Source organism: Furipterus horrens, unplaced genomic scaffold (assembly GCF_987537825.1).
Source record: "Furipterus horrens unplaced genomic scaffold, mFurHor1.1.pri manual_scaffold_6, whole genome shotgun sequence".
NCBI classification, from domain to species: Eukaryota; Metazoa; Chordata; class Mammalia; order Chiroptera; family Furipteridae; genus Furipterus; species Furipterus horrens.
The window spans coordinates 143,435,277-143,458,025 of NW_028327176.1; the positions used below are offsets into that span (position 1 = coordinate 143,435,277).

The following is a 22,749-nucleotide window of genomic DNA, read 5'->3' on the forward strand; positions in this document are numbered from 1 at the left end:
CTATTTCCCATTTAAAAAATTAAATAGTGATCTCTTTTGAAGTGATGAACTTATATGCCATTTATGAAAGAGAGTGAACAATATATTCATTAAAAGTGGTGACATTGGTGACGTGCAGGAAACCATTACAGCACCACTTGGCCATGCTCTATGGCTGCTGCTGCCACCCCCGCCCCTGCCTCCGGTACACATTAAAAAGCCAACACCATGACTGACTCCAAGTACTTCACAACGAATAAAAAAGGAGAAATTTTTGCATTAAAGGCTGAACTCAACAATGAACAGAAGAAAAGAGAAAGGAGGCTGTGAAGAAAGTGACCGCTCCTATGACTGTGGGGAAGGAAGTTAGCTCCCTCTTCCCAGCCGTAGTGAACTGTATGCAGACTGACCACCTGCAACCAAAGAAGCTTGTGACATGGCCATCATGTCTGTCAATGGCTTTGTGAAGGACTGTGAAGATCCTAATCCTCTGATTTGGGCCTTGGCAGTCAGAACCATGGGGTGCATCTGGGTGGACAAGATTACAGAATATCTCTGTGAGCCCCTCCTCAAGTGCTTGAAGGATGAAGATTCTTACGTTTGGAAAACAGCAGCAGTCTGTGTGGGGAAACTCCATGCTATTAATGCCCAAATGGTGGGAGGTCAGGAATTTCTGGATTCTCTGCGGGACCTCATAGCAGATTCAAATGCAATGGTGGAGACTAATGCTGTGAATCAGTGAACCTCACCCAAATAGCAACTTACTTGATCACAGAACATTAAAAGCTGCTGACAGCCCTGAATGAGTGCATTGAATGGGGCCAGATTTTCATCCTGGATGGCCTGTCCAATTACAACCCTAAAGATGATCGAGAGGCTGAGAGCCTCCATGAGTGGATAACTCCCTGGCTGTCTCATGTCATCTCAGCAGTGATGGTTTCAACTGTAAAAGTCCTATTGAAATTTCTAGTTATTACCCAAGGACTCTGATGACTACAATACACTGCTGAAGAAGTTGGCCCCTCCACTCATCACTTTGCTGTCTGGGGAGCCAGGCATTCAGTACGTCCCCATAAGGAACATCAGCCTGACTGTTCTTGAAATCTTGAAGCAGGAAATAAAAGTCTTTGCGTAGTATAGTGATCCTATCTATATAACACTAGAGATGTTGGACATCATGATTTGTTTAGCATCCCAAGCCAATATTGCTCAGGTTCTGGCAGAACTGAAGGAATATGCCACAGAGGTGGATGTCAACTTTGTTCGCAAAGATGTGCAGGTCCTTGGACGGTGTGCCATAAAGGTGGAGCAGTCTGCAGAATGGTATGTAAGCACATTACTTGATCTCATCCAGACTGAAGTAAATGATGTGGTCCAAGAGGCAATTGTAATCTGGGACATCTTCTGCAAGTAACCCAAAATGTATTAAAGTGTCATTGCTATTCTGTGTGAGAACTTAGACTCGCTGGATGAGTCATATGCTGGAGCAGCTGTGATTTGGGTTGTGGGAGGATGTGCTGAATGAATTGACAATGCAGATGAGGGTTTTCATGATGAAAGCACCCAGGTGCAGTTCACTCTGCTTACTGCCATGCTGAAGCTGTTTCTCAAGAAACCATCGGAAACACAGGAGCTGGTTCAGCAGGTCTTGAGTTTGGTCACACAGGATTCTGATAATCCTGTTCTTCGAGATAGGGGCTATATTTATTGGTGGTTTCTCTCAACAGACCCTGTCAGAGCCAAAAAAGTAGTCTTGTCTGAGAAGCCACTGATCTCTGAGGAGACAGTCTTACTGAGCCAACTCTGCTGGATGAGTTAACCTGCCACATTGGTTTTTTGGCCTCTGTGTACCACAAGCCTCCCAATGCTTTTGTGGAAGGAAGTCATGGGATCCATTGCAAACACTTTCCAATACATCATGGAAGCACTGATGCAGGTGACAACTCTGTTGGCACCACCACTGCTACCCACCTGGAGCAGCCTCAGATTATTCCCTCTCAAGGTGACCTTCTGGGAAACCTTTGAAATCTTGACCTCTATCCCCCTGTCAATGTGCTATAGGTATCCTCCATGCAGGTGGGAACAGTGGATCTCTTGGGAGGAGGACCAGATAGTTTGCTTGGAAGTGACCTTGGCGGGGGCATTAGAGGAAACCCAGCAGTGGGACAGCCCTGCATCCCATCATCAGTGCCTTCAACCTTTGCTCCTTCACCTCTGCCTGCCGTGGTCAGCAGTGGTTGGAATGATCTATTTGAACTCTACAGGGATAGGCATGGCACCTGGTGGATTTGTGGCTGCTAAGGCTGTCTGGCTGCCTGCAATAAAGGCTAAAGGCTTGGGAATTTCTGCAACATTTACTCATCGTCAGGGACACATATACATGGAAATGAACTTCACCAACAAAGCTCTGTAGCACATAGCAGGCTTTGCAATCCAGTTTAACAAGAATAGCTTTGGGGTCATCCTTGGCACTCCTGTGGCCATTCATACACCACTGATGCCAAACCAGAGCATTGATCTTGCCCTGACTCTCAACACCTTGGGCTCAGCCATGAAGATGGAACCTCTGAATAACCTGCAGGTGGCTATGAAAAATAATATTGATGTCTTCTACTTCAGCTGCTTCATCCCACTCAATGTGCTTTTTGTAGAAGATGGCAAGATGGAGCGCCACGTCTTCCTTGCAACATGGAAGGATATTCCCAATGAAAATGGATTTCAGTTTCAGATTAAGGAATGCCATTTAAATGCTGACATTGTTTCCAACAAGTTGCAAAGCAACAACATTTATACTCTTGCCAAGAGAAATGTGGAAGGGTAGGACATGCTGTATCAATCTCTGAAGCTCACCAATGGCATTTGGATCTTGGCTGAGCCACGTATCCATCCAGGAAACCCCAATTTTATGCTGTCACTGAAGTGTAGAACTCCTAAAGTCTCTCAGTACATCTATGAAGTCTGTGACAGCATTTTGAAAAAACTAGTAGACTAATCCCCCCTGTGATCAGTGCAAGTCGAGAACTCAACTGAAAGAAACTGTATTGCTGTGTAGAATCTGAACCCAAATACACTGAGGCCACCCACCATGGTAGTGACTAGTGTAACCTGTGCTAAATTAGGGCACAACCTATTGGATAGTTTTACCTTCCTGTGAATGTTTGTTAACCACTGTTTCAATCACTTCCCTGCCCCTTGCCACCTGCTGCTGCTATCTGTCTTCCTTTGTGGGCTTTTTCATGCTGTGCCAGTGGCTGGCATTTTTTAGTGTAGTTTTATATTTTGTAATTGATGTCTCATTTCCAAAGCAGAAAAAGACAAACAATATTAAAGCAAGGGAAAGTATCACTGAAACATAAAATAAAATAAAAATAAAAATGGTCACATTGCTAAATCAGAATGAAAATACTGTCTAATATGGATAGTGTTTTTGATGGGTATGAAACACAAGAGAGGAGAAAAGAGCCATAGATGTATGGGGGGGCAGGGGGAGTGGCCACATCAAGAGGAGTTCTGATTCTGGTAGATGGAGGCTTTCTCCTTCAGCAGGTCCAGACACAAGTGGGAGCTCCAAGTTCCTTCAGGAGGCTCAGACACGGATGGGGTAAGACAGTACATGTGATAGCCACGATCGCAGTCATCACAGAATAGCAGCTGGTCATCATTCTCGGAGGTGCCACAGATGTTGCAGCACTTGCACTCGATGCACTGCCAGCAGTAGGTCTTCACTGCTGCCATCATCACAGAGGTAAACTGCAGGCAAGATGGATGCCCTGAGCGACCACAATCAGAACACGACACCAGCTCCTCAGGTTGTCCTGTCTTCTTGTTGATCTTTGAGTCCCCCAGGCAGAAGTCGCAGTAATTATTGGGTAGTGCCAATCCATCGGGACCCTTCTTGTATTTCTTTAAGGAAATCTAAAGAAAATTTTGGATTTAATAACATACACTAATGATTTAGTATACTTTTTAATTTAATATTTTATCATAGACGTTAAACATCGATATCACAGGAATATTGGAAAATAGAAACAAGAAAAAAAATCCCTTCTATAACTTACATCTTTAACTTAATAGCAATTTAGTTTGTTTTCTTTCAGTTTTTTATGCATTTATTTTCTATAAACAATTTTGTGTTATGATGTTTTAAATAAGATTAAATTATAGACATTTTCCCATTCTGCTCCAGCATTTTGTAACCATTAGGTTTATTAGGTTTTTGTTTTTATTTTTTGGTTTAAAATTTCATAGTTGTCTTTAATTTGTGGTCAGTTCCAACTAATTAGAAATCCAGTTTTACTGCTAGGTCAGGATTTAGCTTTGTGGAATCTCTTCTTCATCACAAAAAAAAGAGAAAGAAAGGAAGCTGGCCATAGAGCTGGCAGAAAGCTAATAAATAAAAGGGAGCAGTCCAAGTTGTAAGTCAGTTCATCAATAAAAGGGGACCAGTGATAAATTGGCATCAATATTTAATATTAATTTTTTTTTCTAATTGAAGTTACTGGATTCACTCGATATTTCCTGATGCTTGGCTAATTAAATGATCTGTTTTTTGATCAGTTATACTTCTAGACTTTTCCACAAACCTAGCATGTGGAGATTATTTTCTTACAGATGCTTCAAATTATGCTGAGAATCCCAGAAATTCTTCACACATACCTGAGCATTCAAAAAGTTTTATATACAGCAAATGTGTTACTTTTAACAGTATTGTTTCTTTAATGTGTATTTTTTATGTAATTCTAAATTTTACTGCTATTTGAAAAAATTTTGTATGACTCACTAATTTATAAATGTCTTCATATTTTAGCAACTGGGTTTAGAGATAACAGGAATAAAACTATTAATTTGGGGCATTTTCTGTGGGGTATAGGGATTGATAGGGTGTGCCAGAAGGAAAGGGAGCAAAGACTTTTCCTGGCAAATTGGATTCATTTGCTTGTTTTTGTTCCCTGTGTGTTGTATGTTTAAAAAAAAAAGAAGAAGAGGTAGATAATGTGTTTAGAAATGTTGGTTCAATTTAGTTTCAAAGATTTCAGTGACATGTTGTATTTTCTATGTTAAGCCGTTTCTTCAAACAAAGTTCCATAATTTAGGGAAGTGTTTATGGTGTGATTAGACTGGGAGGAGGGCAAAATTCCCCTCAAGAAATTGGGTTTGGGAGTAGTGAGTCATTCTTTTTTATCTTATTTTCTAATTGCCCAAATTTGTGCTGAATTGTTCCCATCTTCCTGCTTTTAGCATGACATGAGAAGGTCACATAATTATAACAGTGTAGGAGCTATGTCACAATATAATTAGACATGTTAGATTTATACTACCCAAGTTAATTTCAAGTGAAAGTGGACATTTTGTGGGTTCTTAAAAACTGAAGTTTCAGTAATATTCTTGTTTAGTGGTTCATCTACCTGGATAATACAGATAGATAATGGTTTGATTTGGAAATCTTCATATAAACATGAGATAAACCCACTTTAATCTTGTGGTCCATTAAAATACATTAAGAGTTTAGTAGGAGAGAAAAGAATGCTATTTATGACTATAATACTTCTGACGGTGGCTGTCAGCAGAATCAGAATTATGGCTCCACAAGCACAGGGTTTGCTTAATATGTAATTTCGTCAAATACTTTGGTAGTTTATTCTGAGTTGAGAAGTGAAAACTCCAAAGGCTGAAGTATAACACAACTGAAACTTAAATGTTGGTTTTTCCAGGAGCCAGATATATATTTTTAGGTAGGTCATATAACATTTCTTTGGTTTCTATAAATGGAGTTTAACTAGATGGGCTTCAGAGTCCTTTCCAGATCTGAAATAACCTCTAAAGATAGGCTTGTCCTGGTTCCTGGAATTCCAACTACCACAGTGATTCACAAAGATTAAGGCTCTATTTCCAGGAAGCTCTTATTAACATGCAACATACTACTGTGAAAGCAATCCATTATCCCAGTTGGACACATTAGCTTGACTCACCAGATGAGCTTCCATAAGGTTCATCAGCAGTGTCCCAAAGGGGTTTGATGCAGAGCAGGTTCTCAATAAACACTCATGTTATTTGAGAGAGGATGTAATCTGTCATGTTTGATTCATGAACTTGATCTGAAATATGAGATCCTTCTAATATAGGGCAGGTCTTGGGGGGCCTTAAGTACCTTTAAGTTGTTGGGAATTGGCAGGAATAGGGACAGATTTTTGAAAAAGAAAAGAAAAATGCAGAAAGGGGCACGTGCATATGAGAAGAGACTAAAGGAAAACTTTACTAATGTTAAAATTTAATGGTATATGGCCCTGAATTAATAGGAAAGGATAATATTAACACATAAGACCCAGAAATGCTTTCGTAGAACCCAGAATTAGATACTGAAGTATTTTCATTTTGAGGTGGAATGTTTTCCTTGGAATAATTTATGCTCAAACATGCTTTATCTGAATATTGTTTATCCAGTAAGCTAGTCAGTGGTGGAGCTGGGCGGGGTGGGATTGGAGACCTGAGATCCACTACTTAGAGTTGTTTTGAAAATCAAATTCTAAAAAACAGATAAGTTCCAGGTGGGTACTAGAAATATCAGGTGATACACTTTGTAAAGTATATGATTGTCTAACCATTATGCTGTATACCCAAGACAAATACAAAATAATATTGAATATAAACATAATAAGAACAAAGTTTAGTCAAATAACCAATGATCACCTGAAATACACATTTTCTGTGTCTAGAGAACACTATTTGCACATGGTAAAGGCTCAAAAATCTTTGCTGGAATAATGGAAAAATATTATTTATTTAACATCATGTGTGTATGTGATGTGCATTTGTGCATTTGTGTGTAAATACAATCTTAATTTAGAAAAAATAGATTAAAGAAGAACGTGAAATTTTTACTGTAGTTCTTATTTATAAGTCTTGGGTTCTTTCATTAATGAGTAAGACTTCAATTTTAGGTATGTTCAGTTTTATATCTAAATCAAAAGTTTTTAATATTTTCAAATTTTAAAAAAAAATATTGTTTTTCTATTACAGTTGTCCCACTTTTCCCCCCATTGCTCTGCTCCACCCCTTCCCCTACAGTCAATCCCCACCCTGTTGTCCATGTCAATGGGTCATTTATACTAGTTTCTTGACTATACCCTTTCCCTGCTTACCCTTGTCCTTTCCCTCCCCCCTCCCCTCTGGTGACTGTCAGTCTGCTCCTTGTTTACATGCCTCTGGTTCACTCCTGTTCACTTGTCCGTGTTGCTCATCAGTTTCCTATATTAGGTGATATCATATGGCACTTGTCCCTCATTGCCTGGCACACTTTACCAAGCATAACTCTCTCCAGTTCCATCCGTGCTGTCACAAATGGTAGTTCTTTCTTGCTTTCCGTTGCATAATATTCCATTGTGTAAATATACCACAATTTTTCTAATCCACTCATCTACAAATGGGCACTTAGGCTGTTTCCAGAACTTGGCTATTGTAAATAGTGCTGCTACAAACATAGGGGTGCATAGGTTCTTTTGAATTGGTGTTTCAGGATTCTTCTGGTATAATCCTAGCAATGGAATTGCTGGATCAAAAGGCAGTTCCATTTTTAGTTTTTTGAGGAAATTCTGTACTGTTCTCCATAGTGGCTGCACCAGTCTGCATTCCCACCAACAGTGCAGTAGGGTTCCCGTTTCTACACATTCTCACCAGCACTTGTTGTTTGTTGGTTTGCTGATGATGGCCATTCTGACTGGTGTAAAGTGGTATCTCATTGTGGTTTCTATTTTCATCTCTCTGGTGGCTAGTGATGTTGAGCATTCTTTCATATGCCTATGGATCCTCTGTATGTATTTTCAGATTTTTTAGTCAGGCAAAAAAAAATATGACTCTTATAGATAAAAATATACCAAAACAAACACAATGGTACAGGATAAACCTAGAGTTAGGTGATTATTTCTAGACTGTTTGGGGACTGTCTAACAGAGTGAAGTTAATCACCTGGTTGAAGCAAGCTTTATTAAAAATGCAACGTTTAGTTTAGGTGAATTATTGGATTTAGTGCTAAACAACTTTAAGGGGAACATGGGTATTTTGCATATGTACGCATGCTTAAGAGAAGCTGAGAGTATGAATGAGTAAAACTGACATGCATAATAAGCTGCAGATATGTAACTGTCAGTGATCAAATCATTGCCTAGAAACTTCTGAGTGAATTCTAATTGTACTCCTGTTTTTGCCTTGTGTACACAATTTTAATATCAGCATCAGTATTATAAATTAGGTAATCATGACAGGTATGGGAAACTTGGTGAGGCATAAGCGTATGTTAATCAATTTGCCTCACTTGAGGTCATCTATTGATTACAAACAAATCTTGATATCTTTAATGTGCATTTAATGGAGTAAATGCTTTTGGACATTATGGCAGGATGGTACCAAGTATAAATTAACATCATGTCAGTACGGTAGTATGGGATCTAGCATCCCTGAGATTTCAATATATATATTTTCTACATCTGTGTATAATCTTTATTAGCCAAGATAGTCTACCTACCTTTTGCTCTTATGGGATAATTAACTTTTTTTCACAGCTAATCCTGCTTTAATTTACATTTTGACTTTTCTATTTCTAAAAATGAATGTCCATTGTGGTCTGTAGCCTCACTATAGTTACAGGTACTTACTAAATCCTCCTGTGGTTTCTTTGATTCCTTTTATGGAATTAGGAATTTCACCTATATTAACATTTATGGTTTTCATGCTTCACAGGTTATTCCTTTGAATTTTTTCTTCTACATGACAAGGTTGACCTGGAATTAGAAATTATACCTAGTCTTACTAAACATCAAGTTTGGGGATGTCACAGAACCCTGTGGCCACTACTTTGAGAGTGAAGGTAAAGAGCATTCACTGCAAGGGCAAACGATTTTAAAGTAAATTTAAAACCATTAACTCATTCTATAATGCCTTTATTTTAAATAATGAAAATATATTTAGACTTTGAAAATAATTTATTTTGAAAAACAAAAAGCAAAAGCACTTAAACTATAATTTTTAAGACTTGTCTTGGAAAATAAGTATTCCATAAAAACACACTATATATATTTTGAAAACATTAAAATATAGATTTGGTATTTAAATTTGATAGTATTATTGCTTTGATACCTGATTAATTTTTTTCTCTATTCTATTGTACAATTTTTTTCCCTTCTGTGAGACAGTCTACTATTTTAAAAACCAAATTTTTGGAAAAAATGTTAACATTAAAATAAATTATTATTTATTTTGTTATTCAGGAATTTTATGTAACTGACTAATCCCATCACATTATGTTTGTGAAAAGCTGTGAACCAATCTCTTTTTAAACAGGCCTGTTAGCTACTTCCTTGATGGGGATATTAATTAATTCAATTCAATGTTTCCAATATTTTTCAACTTTTGGTACATGTAGAAAATGATCATCTCTCTGTGACCAAGTAGGGTGAAGGTGCAGATGAGGATGCTGGCAGCTGGTGGTTGCTGGCCCAGAGTTTGGACCATCCCAGTATGCTCCAGTACATCCCTCAGCCTTGCGTGTTTCAGAGACTCTGATGTAACTGATACTCACTTAACTCTGACTCAGCCTCAGTTCTAGGGCCAGTGGGTACAAAGTCCAATCAGCCAGGATCATGACCTTCTCTGCGTCCTATGATGTAGAACACCACAGAGGTGTTCTCCTGGTGAAACCTGGCCCACTTCTGCTCTAAATGTTTGCATAGGGGGTTAGCCTTTTTACAAAAAGGAGGCAGGATCTTTGCCAGTTTCTGTGGGGGCTTCTCCTGAATGGGCTCATTTATCAGCATAGAATATTATCGTGTTAAATTTATTTCAAAACATAGAATATATCATTCCAGGAGGACAAAGATTTCTTGATTTGAAATTAATTTTTAATCTAAGAAAATATGGTTGCTATTCATTTAAAAATCAAATTGAATCTTTTTGTGATTATGACTCCAATTTTTTACCTTAATATTTTCAGAAGGTATAAAAATACAAATCATCAAATTTCTGATTTTTTGAAAGTTGGAGTCATAATAACAGGAAAAATAAAACCTCCTGGTCATCTGCGTTCTGCTTCTGTGCTATACCTGGGGCTGGGGCTAGGGCATCCAGCGCACCTTTGCAGAAATATATTTTTCTTGATCAGAAGCAGAAACTGTCAGCTCACATGTAATGAAAACTATCTAAGCGTAATTTCTAGCCCAATGTGGCAGACTCCAAGGGTCTTTTGAAATGCTGCTGACATTTCTGATGATTACCTAAATTGAATTGAGCCTTTGAATATTGTCATTTTAAAGCATGTGAGACAGTCCAAAGAGGAAAAAGAATAATAGCCATATATTAAAAATTTCTGTTGATGTGGAAGAAACCATCTAGTTCCCCATTTAGAAGGCATAAATACATTTGCTATGCACCTTAAGAATATTTACCATGACATACCTTTACTGAAATAACTTTCCCACTCTTTGTTAGTATATACACAATAAAGCTTTATTCAAAGACACAGAGAAACTAAACACACTTTTAGAAGGCACAACTTATTTGGAAACAGTCGTGATGATTCTTCATGAAATTGAATATTTACCATGCAAAACAGAAACCTTATAGGAAATTTCAGATTAATAAGTTTTTCAGCTGTATTGGACCATTCATTGTGGTCAATGAGCCGGTTCCCAAATATATAGGCTCTCTGTAGGGAGTCCTTGACACATCCCTCTGTATTCTTGTACCGTAAGTGGTATTCTGCTTTGGACTGCGGACATTGCGTAGCACTTGCTCTTTTCCTTACTTGTGCCTTCCAAGTTCTGCCTCTACTACTTCTCCTTCCACTCCCATCTCTCTCTGCCAGTTTTCTAGATGTGCTGTGACAATTGTGAAGCCACAGTAGAAACACCACCTCCTCCATGAAGCCTTTCCTAGCTTCTCTCCAGTTTTCTGTCCCTTAAGCAGTGTGTGACTGTGCTTCTAATGGGGCCATTTAAGTCTGTTCATACATGAACAAATGCTCAGAAAAGAAAAAGTATTCTTCTAAGAGTAACCATTTTACAGACCCAAGAGTAAATATAGAACATTCTGATGGAATTAATTTGAGAAATAGGTGTTACTCCTCAATTGGGTGTTTGCTTTTTTTTACTAGAATAATAGATCCTAAAATAAACTTATTATATTAGTAATGTAACACCAGTTTAAACACCGATTTAGAACAATATGCATTCTTAACACAGACAGGAAATGTTGCAAATAAACTAGAATAGTTATTTTTCAAGTTTGACTGCTTTTTTAAAATATAATAAGAATGATAAAGCACATTTTAATACAGTGGCCCGTTTCATATAAATTGGATATTTAGAACGCCATCCTGGGAAAGTTAGCATTCAATATGTGGACAGCAGGAGTTATCTCCATATAGAGGATCTTCAATTTTCACTATGCAGTTTCTTAATTTTCTCTGCAAGGACTCCTGGAAGAATTAAACATGGATTCTCTAACATCAAATTTTGTGTCCTTAGAAGCCTGAGGGAAAGCAGAAGGACATTCCTGACAAGTTAATTTTTTTACTTTGATGAAAAATTGTCTGTCTTTTTTTACTTTGGTTTCACAACAAATTGACTCTTTGTAATTAAGTTATGTAGATAGTCATTTTATGATGAGAATTATAAGTGACATATAACCATTTTTAATAGCAGTACCTTTAGTACTGGTCTATGTGTGCCTGGTATGTGTGGCATTACTTTAGAGATAAAGTGATAACTCTTAATATTCTTTAATTCAGGCAGAAGAAATAGCTAATTTCCTAGTTCTTAAATGGAGATGAAGCCATGTGGACACTTACACATGCTGACTCTTGGTGATTATATTAGTTTTCTATTGCTAACAAATTACCACAAACTTTGTGGCTTAAAACAACACATACTTATTATCTTCTAGTTTTTAGGTCAGAAGTCTGATTTTGGTCTCACAAGGCTAAAATTAAGGTGTCGGCAGGGTGGAAGTTCTTCTTAAATCTCTAGAGGATGGTCCCTAACTGCCTATTGAGTTGTTGGCAGCAGTCTGTTCCTTGCGGTTATAGGACTGATATCCTCCTTCCTTGCTGGCTATCAGGTGATGGCTGTTCCCAGGTTCCAGAGGCCACCACATTCCTTGTTTCATAGCCACTTCCTCCATATTCAAAGCCAGTAATGGCCAATTCAGCTATCACATTCCATTTTTCTGACACAGCCCTGAAAAATTCTCCACTTTCAAGGATTCATGCAATTAGATTTGGGCCATCAGGATGATCCATGAAAATCTCCATGTATCCTGGTCCACAGTTTTAATCATATCTGCAAAATCCCTTTTGCCATGTAACATACTATATTCATAGGTTTCAAGGATTAAGATGTGAACATCCTTGTGAAACCATTTCTCTGTTTACCATAATGCTGATTAAAATGATCTTAATATTTCTCTGTTGCTAAAAATCACTGAACAATTAGGATTACCAGGAGAATATCAATCTGAGTTAAACTGGGCTAAAGGAGTAAAAACTTAATTTTGTATGTTCTAAAGCCCAAGCCTTCTGACTTCCAGTAGTTTTTCTATAGAACCAGGCTATTTTAGTGTTATATTCCCTGACATTGTTAGCTATTTTTAGACATGTGAAGCTGAGGATTGCTTCACAAGGCTGTCTGGTTTTGAACTCAGTTCTGACTTATCAGCTGGGGAAGTTATATAACCTTTCTGTGCCTAACGTTGATTATGTAAAATATAGTTACTAATTGTATTCATTGCAGGATATTAAATGTTAATATATTTTTCAATTAACATTATTTGTGCCTAGCATACATAAACTATGTGCAATTATTATAGAACTACATACATTGCTATTAAGTGCTACCAATGTCCTTAACCTCAATAATTAAAAAGTTTTTTTTAATTAATTAATTAATTAATTATTTTTTCTATTACAGTTGTCCCATTTTTCCCCCATTTCCCCCCACTACCCCTCCCACCCCCCTTCCCACAGTCAATTCCCATTCTGTTGTTCATGTCCATAGGTCATTCATATTAGTTCCTTGACTAGACCCTTCCCCTTCTTTCCCCCCTATTCCTCCTCCCCCATCCCCTCTGATCACTGTCAGTTTGTTCCTTGTTTACATGCCTCTGGTTCAGTTTTGCATGTTTGTTTGCGTTGTTCATTAGTTTTCTGTATTAGGTGATATTATATGGTATTTGTCTCTTGTTGCCTGGCTTATTTCACTAAACATAATACTATTCAGTTCCATCCATGTTGTCGTAAAAGGGAGGAGTTCTTTCTTTCTCTCTGTTGCATAGTATTTTATTGTGTAAATGTTCCATAGTTTTTTGATCCACTTATCCACTGATGGGCACTTAGGCTGTTTCCAGCACTTGGCTATTATAAAGAGTGCTGCTATGAACATAGGGATGAATAGGTTCTTTTGAATTGGTATTTCAGGATTTTTTGGGTATAATCCTAGTGTGCTTCATATGAAATGGTACCCAAGTACTTTTTAAGTTGGTGATGGATTGGGGTTGGGGATTATGACAAATTATTCTAAAGTTGACAGTGTATTTTACATTTATCAAGAGAAGATTGAACTTAACTAAGAGGGTAGAATGCTCCTTTGTTTTGGGGGAAAATTGTCACTGGGCTTTTTATTTCAACAAAAGTACGGTCAAAATATTATTCTAAAATAGAATCTTCAAGACTTTGAGGAACTAAACTCTTCTATGCATATATATGTGTGTATGTATATATGTGTGTGTATATATATATATATATAGCTACAGAGCTCTGTAGCTTCAGCTCCACTGGAGAGGACACTCCAGCGTCATCGCAAGATGTCGATTCAACACGGGAGGAGACAGATGCCGTGTCACTCCCGAGTCGGACTGCACAGCCATTCTCGGCGGTGCAGATAGACTCTTAAGAAGCTACACCATCGTCTCTCGAGACGGACGGCTGCCGCCGCCGCCGATATATATATATATATATATATATATATATATATATATATATAAAATAGGTACAGGTACATATTAGAAATTACATTTCCTTTTAAGAAATAAAAAGATTGTATTTATGGGACTCCGGATGAATAGGAAGCCAGAATTCAGGAAAAGAAAGCAAGAACGCTGCGATGAAGGACCTGTGACTTTTCTGGGGACAGGACAGACAAGAGGAAGAGCCAGGCTATGCCTCATCATAGACAGAGGCTTAGCCTGTAGCTCTTGGGGGCATTCATTTCTAGAGTCCAGTTTTAATCTTTGCTTATGATATAAAATTCCCCAGTGCCTGCTGAAATGTCTCATTACACACTCTAGTTTGCTTTTATCTGTGTTTGGGGGAGTAAAAGTCTGGGCTGTGCCAGTGTTTGTGAGGAATTTGTAAGAAGTAAGTTCGTTGGTATAGTCCCAGTAAAGACAGAATGGAGAAACAAGAGTCGCTATGCAGAAGAGCAGGGCAGGGGGTTGAACAGGGCTTCTTGCCAAGGGGACAGTCAACACTCAGCCTTGATTTATCTCCCTTGAATATATCCTGGAGAATTCCCAAAACTGTGTAGGGGGCAGTGGCTAGTCAAAGGTGGGGATTGGCTAAGGTGGGTCTTATTGGGAAGACATCTAGCAACTTGAAATATATAAACTACAATAAGAAACTACTCTTTTATTGAAGCAACAGTTTATAAAGTTGAGTATTACTGTGTTAAAGAAAGCATATACCCTCCTTTATATTGCTCCATTAAAATGTCATAGACAAATAGTTAGATATCTTAACTATTTTAAATATTATCTATCAAAATATTTTTACATATTTTCTATCAAAGTATTTTGTTTGAAACTTTAGTGAAATACAGCAATAGGTTAAATCATCATTTCAAAGGATATTCTACTAAAATAATCTAATAGCTTAAATGATGGCATTTTACAGGTAGTATTTATAGAGACAAAGTGTCTAAAGTCTGTAAAAGTCCACACAAAATGTTAAGAAAAGAAATTCTAATCTATTTCTAAATTACACTGAGTAGCATTAGTTCATCACTGTATTACTTAATAAATACCTTGTTATCATCACAGTGGGTACTACTATTTCTTTAAAGGAATTTGTGATGAAAGGTAATTTTTTTTCTAATCAAGAGGGTTATAGACTGTCTTAATGTCAGACATAATGGTTGGAATGGGACTAAAATAGGAAGAATATAAATTGTACTTCATGTTCTACTTTGATTGTCTTTCCATGAAACTAGAAAACTCAGTTCCAACTGGGAATATACTATCTGTTGATTTGGAGTAGTCCTGAAAATCAGTTTTGAGAGAATGGGTTAAAGTGCTGTAACCCTTTCTCGGAGAACCACTTTATATGCACAGGAGATAAGGAGATTTATTTCTTGCAGGTATCTCCAGGATTTTGCCTCTATCCAAGGATAACTCCAGGGTTCTGACCTGCACCACTGCAGATAGAATTAAGTCATGAGCACAAAGCAAAGGGACTCCAGTGTGTATAGTGAACAACATTTTCTTTCTTTCTTTTTTTTTTAAAATGTGTTTTATTGATTATAATATTACATTTGTCCCAATTTCCCTTCCCTCTGCTCCCCTCCACCTTGTGGTCCCTCTCCCTCCAGTTGTCTCCCCCTTTTAGACCATGTCCATTAGTTGTGCATATAGTTCTTCTCAACCTCTCTCTGTCTATTCCATTCCCTCCTACCATGATCCTTAATTCCTATATCATCTCCCTCCCTCTTCCCATTCCCCCTCCCTGTTGACCTCCCCCCAATATGTTCCCCATACCTATAGTTCTTTTTCCACTCTCGTTGCCTATTTAGTTCGCCTTTGTTTCAATTCCCTAGCTTCTGTTGTTTCTTGTGATGCAGTTTTCATTTTAGATTTCATTGTCTTGATCCTCCTTTTTCTAAACCAGTCCCTTTAACATCTCATATAACAGTGGTTTGGATCTAATGAACTCTTTCAGTTTAATTTTGTCCTGGAAACACTTTCTCTGCCCTTCTATTCTAAATGACAATTTCGCTGGATAGAGTATTCATGGTTGTAGGTTTTGGATTTTCATTACTTTGAATATTTCTTGCCAGTCCCTTCTTGCCTGCAGGGTCTCCCTTGAGAAGTCAGCTGATAGTCTAATTGGGACCCCTTTGTACATGATTCTTTTCTTCTCTCTTGCTGCTTTTAAGATTCTCTCTTTATCTTTAATTTTTGACATTTTGATTATAATGTGTCTTGGAGTGGTTCTCCCTGGGTCCAGTTTTTTTGGAATTCTCTGTGCTCTGGACCTGTAAGTCTATTTCCTTCCCCAAGTTTGGGAAGTTCTCCTTTATTATATTTTCACTCAATTTTTCAAGTTCTAGTTCGTCTTCTTCGTTCTCTGGCAAGCCAATGATTCTCATGTTGGGCCTTTTATAGCTGTCCCAGAGGTTTCTGATCCTCTCATCGTTGCTTCCCGTTCCTTCTCTATATTCTGGTTTGTTGAAATGAACTCTGGATTTTTTTTCCTCACCATCTGTCTCGTATGTGGTTTTGTTCCTTTCGTTATGAGTGTTTTTCGCTTCTTTCTCATCTTTTTCCAGATCTTTTGTTAATTCTGTAAGCCACCTGATAACAATGGCCCTGAACTGAGCCTCTGACAGGTTTCTTATTTGTTCGTCTGTCAGATTCCTCATCTGTTGCCTGGTGAGCTGTGCCACCAGGATTTCTATAGTTGTCTGCCTCATTTTGACAGATGCGTTTTGTTTTCTTGGGCCGGCTGTAGGGGGCAGTGCCTGTGTACTCGTCACGACCCAGCAACCGGCAGCAATCCGCAACCTTTCTCGCTGCGCCGTGGTGCTTTGTCGTCACAACCCAGCGACAGGCGCCTGTCTGCAACCTATTTCGCAGCCCTGTGGCGCTTTCTTTGGGGGCGGGGGTCCAAGATGGATTCACACAGTTATTCCGCTAGGAGACCAGGATCCGTCCTCCCGCCCCCCTGGGCCTCACTGTTCAAGGCGATGTGGTGGCTGCTTTCCCCAGCGTTGGGGTCGCGAGCTTCCGGGGTTCGACTGCAGCCGGGATTGTTCTCCCTGCCGCTGGGATTGCTCTCCCTGCTGCTGTCCCTGATGCGACCGCAAACAGCATCACCCACTTTCGCTCTTCCTACCTGCCCAAAGGGCGCCGCTGGTTTATAACTTCATACGTTGGGCTTCCGTGTAGCTTTATTTTCTGGAATTTCTAGTTATCTTTTGTTTTGAAGTAGTTGTAATCCTCTTTAGTTGTAGAGGGAGACCAAGCGTGTCCGTCTAAGCCTCCATCTTGGCCGGAAGTGAACAACATTTTCTAATTTTATCCTGAGGAGCACTGGTGCCATTGAATATGGTTGTTTTAATCCAAAAAACGGTTCACTTGAAGGTTGGATTAGAATATATTATAGACTTTCCTTACTGCAAGAATTCTCAAATTTTTTTAATGCAATAGTATATTTAATAATTAGAGAAGGTAAAATATAATGTCTATGGCATTTTCCAAAATGACTTGAATATAGTACCCTCCTCTGTGACATTAAAAAAAATTACTAGGAGTCCACTTAAGTGAGGTGTTTGTGGAAAGAATTAGTAAAGGAGCACACATGGAATAGTATCAGCACAGGTTTGGAAGCTGGCAACAAAAAATAATAAGCAGAAAACATACTATCAGGAAGATGGGCTGTCCTGCACAAGATCAAGTCAGCCTAAAGGGGAAATCAACATTCTTTAGCAAGGATAGTGCTCAGTAAGTGAAGTACAACGACACATACATAGATGTATAGAGCGAGGTGAAGAAAATGTGACTAATGAAGTAACTTACTACAGATTTCAGATGTGTTTGGTGGTTCCTCTTGGGCAGGAGCCAGTCTCAGTGGAGCAGCTATAAACCTTGCCTGTTGTTAAAAGCAATTGCATTGAACTTGTAATTTTTACTTCTTATAAAAAGATTTTGTGGTGGGTTCCCCTAGGCAGAACAATATAGACATTTTAAACGGTTTATACCCAGCAGAGATGTAATATATGTGGGTGTTAGAGCTGCAGTTCTTTGTGAGCCAATCTTGGTAACAGAACTCCTAAAGCTTTCCTCCACTATTTCGTTACCTGTAGCACTTTAATTGTCCTAAAATTCAGTATATCCAAGGAGATGATATCTAAGAGCCATAGAGTTTGACTTCCCTTGGAGAACTTAATATAAAAGCAAATTCTCAGACCCCAGATTTAGAGAGTCTGACCCAGTAGGACTGCAGTGGGATCCAAGGCTGTCCAGTTTTGATGAGCTGCCTACATCACTCGGAGGCAGAAAATCCAGGAGCCGTTCTGAGGACATTGTCCTGCAATCTTTGTGGTAGCAAATATATCACTCTTATCTGGCTGGGGAATATCAAGCAGTATACTTGTGTTACTTAAATCAAATGTATTCAGATTTTTAAAATTCCAGTCAGGTCAAGTATTTAGCAGCATTTCTCAGAAAGAAAATTATCCTCAATTTAGAGAATAAGATTAAATTAAGTCAAGTCTTATGGAGGTTGAGTGCTGTTTGGACTAGAGGGAGGCAATGTCTAAAAGCATGAGGTAAGATTGTCTTCCCAAATGAACTCAAAAACAAGAACAACAAGAACAACAATAAATCAAAGACAGGTTTATTTAAATCTTGGCCTCCAGTCAATGTTGTCATTGACACTCTAAGCTATTATGGTTCATACTTACTCAGTTGTTTCCATAATATATTTTTTCTGTTATCACCCGTGTTCTTAATTTGTCAAATCATGTCTTTCTGGATCATGGTTTCATCACCTTAAAACTCCTCAGATTTCACTGATTCGTTGAACTTAAATTGACCTACTTAAATTAATTCTATGTACCTCAGACAAGCACACTTGTAGTTTATGAATGTATAAGATTTGATACAATATTCATTAACATGCTTCTACTTTATTAATTCAATTATATATACATATATACATGGAAAACAAGTAATATACAATTTGTGCCATTTTAATAACTTGATTAATATTAGCATGTTGCTATTGTCAGCATTTCAATGAGTTGAACAGCCCTAAAAATGCCCAAAACTCAATAGGAAATTTTTTGTATGCTACAGCTTGTAGCATTTATTTATTTCACAATTAGTATTCAATTGCTGTGTAAGTAAAGTCATTTTGAGTTAGTTAAAACATGTTTGTTGGTTACTTTGAATATTAATATTATAAAAATAAAAGCTGTCTCACTACTTCAACTTGTCATGCATGACACTTATATTGTTTTTCACTTATTCATTTTCCAAGGCATAAATAACTTACGGTATCACCCTTTACAGAGAGCAAAGGAGACATCAGCTATATCAGGCAACTACAAAAAGCTCTGACGAACTTTGAAGAGTGAATGTGCTTCATGAAGTTTAGCAGGATACACTTTCAGATGAAGAAGGTGGAGACATAGAAATGTTTGCCCTTGATTATTTGCCTTTGACCTAAGAATTAGAAAGTTACTTATTGACTTACTAGATTTTGAAGAATGGACAAAATTTAAAGGTGTTCATTTATTGCTTTCAAATAAAACCTTATAAAATAATATTCTTTGTTCTGAGATGTGATCTAAGCACCTGATAATATACGTAAGTAGTAACTGTGTCAGATGAAACAAGAAAATGAAATGCCTATTCATTCACTTCTGATTTGGCAAGTTGCATATCACAAAACACATGCCATATCCTTTTCCAGAAACAGAAATAAGCTTTACTGTATAATTTAAAGCCATCTTCTATTGTAAAATTTTAAACAAACTGAAAATTTGTTGAAATTGAATTGTTTCTGCACAAGAGAAAACACTATGAATGGAGGTACATATAAATAATTAAAAAGTGTATAAGAGAAAAAGCCAAGAATTCATTTGCATTTTTGAATAAAGCCAACCTTTCATTTAATTATACAGTAGTGGGCTTTATACATATATTTTAGTGAAGTTTGTAAAGCTGCCAGATACTAAAGTAACATAGGCCAATTATGGATTGTGTTTCATTAACATAATCAGAGATTTTATAAAAGATAAAAAAAGCTTTCAAGGTTTGGATCAGAGACAAGGTTTTTAGTGCCTCTATATAGCCTGGTAAAAACACACAATGGTTCAAATGCCGAGTAGGGCAAGCTAGAATCTTTCATCCTGATTTTTACTAGTTGACAAAACTAGGGTTCTAGCTTCCATTACCTAATATTGTTCTTATACGGTGTGGTGGAAAGAAAGAAGGGGAATAGTTTCTGGTAGGACACTGGTAGGGAAATATTTTACCCTGAGTAATAACATTTAAAAATACTTATCTACTCTACTCCTATCTTTTTTTATCATCTAAGTTCAGCAACATAGTAAAACATCAACATATAAACCTCATGCTATACTTTAGCTTACACATGTGGAACCTCCTAAAGTGAAAGGTAACCTAGAATATTACTCCATATATAAGCACCCAGTATGTGTTGCTTCCATAATCCTTTCTCATTTTTTGTAGATTACTTCCATAGTTCAGTTTTACTTTCTATTCCTCTACTAAAGGTTATCTTCATCAGAAACCACCCAATTTTTTAGTTTATGTTTATATTGGAGGACTAGATCAAACAGAACTCTAAGTCCAATTTCAGCTGACATTTTATAGTATTTTTACTCCCTGTGTTTTTATAGTATGCTTTCACTTTGGCATGAACCAAAAGCTTCAGTTGTTATCCATGTGAACTACAGTGGAAAGTACAGGCAGATTTTAGTTGAATAATAAAAAAGTTGAAAATGTTGTAGAAAAAAAAAAAAACTTGTAAAAGGTAGACATCTGACTCTTGTGGTTTTTAGTTTGCTTTTGGAACAGGTCCTAGGACAGATTCCTCTTTCAACAGCCCTTACTGGATCCTGTTATAACTTCACAGGAAACAGAGAAGATAGAGGCCTTTTGCAGGTAGAGTCTTAGGAGATTTTCCTGAACCACAGCAATCCAGTAAACCACAGAATTAGGTATATCCTCTTCCAAGTCTGACTAAGAGAGAGGAAACTTCTTCATATTTTATAGGGTGCCATATTATAACAACCTCACTTTTTCTTAGTTGCTCCTTCTCTCTGCCTGCACCCAGCACAAACCACTACTATTTGTTTCGTTGGACAGCACGGAAAGCAGACCCACGGGGTGAGGAATAGGTATCCCAGCAGTGACTCCAGTTCCATTGAGGCCATCAGGACAGCAACTGCTAGACATATTTAGAGTTCGAATGGTCATCTCTCAGTGTTCTTGAAGGGAAGATTGTGACATGAGTGAGCAGTTTACTATGTGTTCTCTAATTATCCACCAACTAGAACATTCTAAGGTTGTAACCCCATACTAGAGAAGACAAGGAATTTTATTCAATACTATTGGAACTTATGATTTCAGATTTCTTGATAAATGATCTACACTATTTTTAAAAATATTTTATTTATTTATTTATTTTTAGAGAGGTGAAGGGAGGGAGAAAGAGATGGAGAGAAACATCAATGTGTGGTTGCTTCTTGTACACCCCCAACTGGGGACCTGGCCCACAACCCAGACATGTGTCCTGACTGGTAATAGAATCAGTGACCCTTTGATTCTCAGGCAGGCTCTCAGTCCACTGAGCCACACCAGCCAGGGCTGATCTACACTATTTTAACACATGGGTTACTACTTATTATTTTATAAGATGAAAACAATGTGCAAATGAAAAAAGGGAAAACTGTTACTAGCATGCAAGACAAGACAACCCTCTTCCCCATACTTCTTAATGCAAGACCCAAGCCAAAAAATTTATTTGAAATAGACATTACATTCTTTTTCCTTTTTCTTCTAGAGGATGTTATGTGATGAGGCCTTTTTAGATTAATGGACTGTCCAGATAGAATTTTTGTTACTACTGACGAAGAATTGATATCATTGATAAGTAAACACCCATGGGTTTACACATTTGTAAATGTTAGGTTCATTTAACTCTATGAATTCAGTAGATGGTGGAATATAAAACCTTAAATGGTTTTGTTTTTCTCCAAGCCATGCTTTATGATGCTGTATGGAGTGTTAACTTTCCAACCTTTAGTAATCTTTTATCAGAGTCTATAACTTTCCAATCACTTTAATTCTTAAAAGTCAGTTCAGTTTAATACTTCACTTTCATATCAGCCTGTGCCATCTTCCCATTGCACACCTGAGTGGGGGAACCATGATTTCTTCGAATGGCACAGGTACGAGGGGAAAAATTTGCTTCTAGACACCTCCTCTTTCTCTTCAGGACCTGGCTCCTCCAGGACCAGGGGCAAAAGGCAAAGCAATGAGCACTCTCCACTTAAGGCACTGCTGTTGTGGGTTCTTTCTGTTGGAGGCCAGTGATTCTCTGGCTACTTCTGCCTGAGTGCTGATGGCCTTTGTGTCGCAAGTTCTCAGAGTCTCTGGTGGCCCTTCCCACTGGACTGGCCCTTGACAAGGGAAGTTTGACTTGACTTCTTACACTGTCCCACCTCAGCTCGGCATCAGGCAGTTCAGTAGCTTGTTTCTAGGCTGTCCTTGCTGGTAGATAGCTCCCCTGATGGCATGCTAAGAAAATTAGTTGAATGTGGTTCTTTTCTCCTGACCTGAAGGACACGCTTGCATTCTTGCATGGCAGTTGGTGAAGTATGAGCTGCTTTGCTATAGTAAAGCCCTCATCTCTTCCCTCTGCCACCTCTTTCTTCTTCTCTTTTCCTTGCTTGGTTATATAGGGAAGCAATCAGGAAGTTT

General features: G+C 37.9%; 2 pseudogenes; one reads left to right on the forward strand and one right to left on the reverse strand.

Annotated features, from left to right (window-relative positions):
• The first annotated feature begins 207 nt into the window (after window positions 1-207).
• LOC150007526 (AP-1 complex subunit beta-1 pseudogene) lies at window positions 208-2,971 on the forward strand (annotated as a pseudogene).
• A 506-nt stretch (window positions 2,972-3,477) lies between these two features.
• Window positions 3,478-22,749, reverse strand: part of LOC150007527 (zinc finger protein ubi-d4 pseudogene) — an 86,478-nt pseudogene continuing 67,206 nt past the window's right edge.